General features: G+C 32.5%; 1 protein-coding gene across 2 annotated transcripts in view; it reads right to left on the bottom strand.

The window, feature by feature from the left end:
* Positions 1-1,365, bottom strand: part of LOC136853371 (mediator of RNA polymerase II transcription subunit 24-like) — a 176,798-nt gene that overhangs the window by 144,746 nt on the left and 30,687 nt on the right. The gene's annotated exons all lie outside the window — the stretch shown is intronic.

The raw sequence follows: 1,365 nt of genomic DNA, 5'->3' as shown, positions 1-1,365 counted from the left end.
TGAGTTTTCTGTGACTTTTCAAACAAATAATCTTTATATTTCACTTGAGTTTTCTGTAACTTTTCAAACGAATAATCTTTATATTTCACACGAGTTGTCTGTGAATTTTCAAACAAATATTATTATTTCATTTGAGTTTTCTGTAACTTTTCAAACATATTAATCTTTAAATTTCACTTGAGTTTTCTGTGATCTTTCAAACAAATAATCTTTATATTTCACTTGAGTTTTCTGTAACTTTTCAAACAAATAATCTTTATATTTCACTTGAGTTGTCTGTGACCTTTCAAACAAATAATCTTTATATTTCACTTGAGTTTTCTGTAACTTTTCAAACAAATAATCTTTATATTTCACTTGAGTTGTCTGTGACCTTTCAAACAAATAATCTTTATATTTCACTTGAGTTTCCTGTAACTTTTCAAACAAATAATCTTTATATTTCACTTGAGTCTTTTGTGACCTTTCAAACAAGTAATCTTTATATTTCCCTTGAGTTTTCTGTGACTTCTTAAGCAAACAATCTTTATAATTCCCTTGAGTTTTTGGTGACTTTTCAAACAAATAATCTTTATACTTCACTAGAGTTTTCTGTGACTTTTCAAACAAATAATCTTTATATTTCCCTTGAGTTTTTGGTGACTTTTCAAACAAATAATCTTTATATTTCACTTGAATTTTCTGTGACCTTTCAAACAAATATTATTTCATTTGAGTTTTCTGTAACTTTTCAAACAAATTCATCTTGACATTTCCCTTGAATTTTCTGTAGCTTTTCAAACAAATAATCTTTATATTTCTCCTGAGTTTTCTGTGACTTTTCACGCCAGAGTAATAAACAAGTGCAAGTCCGGGAGGACCACAGGAGATAATCATTGGAGTTCTTGACTTGCTTAAGAGGTCACTCTTAAACTGTTTATTGAAACTGAATACCAATAGACCCTGATTTCTTCTTCGATATTCAATATTGCTTCCTTGGAAACAGCTTTTCTAGATCATTCTGCCAATTTTTCGATGAAATGTCGAAAGTCTGCAAGTGTTTACCATTAACATACGAAAGGAAATGAAGTTGAAATTCGCTCATTAACACGCGTCGCTCACCTGTTAGACGAACATATGGAAATTGAAGCCGCGTTCGGAAACTGACTTTGGATTCCGCTACGCTTGGAGGGAGATGCAGTGACCATCTTCCCAGTTCGAAAGTTACCAAACCAATATACGATTGCATCTTAGTAAGGAAGTCGATATAAATATGAAGCAGAAACGTATTAGGCCTGAAAAACTCCTCGCCCAAAAATGGCACCGAGTTTAAATGAAGGTTTCGGAGCGACTCCGCGCCGTGTCACAAGTGGCTATGAGAAGGCA

This window comes from Macrobrachium rosenbergii, chromosome 27 (assembly GCF_040412425.1).
Source record: "Macrobrachium rosenbergii isolate ZJJX-2024 chromosome 27, ASM4041242v1, whole genome shotgun sequence".
Taxonomy (NCBI): Eukaryota; Metazoa; Arthropoda; class Malacostraca; order Decapoda; family Palaemonidae; genus Macrobrachium; species Macrobrachium rosenbergii.
The sequence above is the reverse complement of the archived record's forward strand: the minus strand, read 5'-3'. Positions and strand labels throughout refer to the sequence as shown.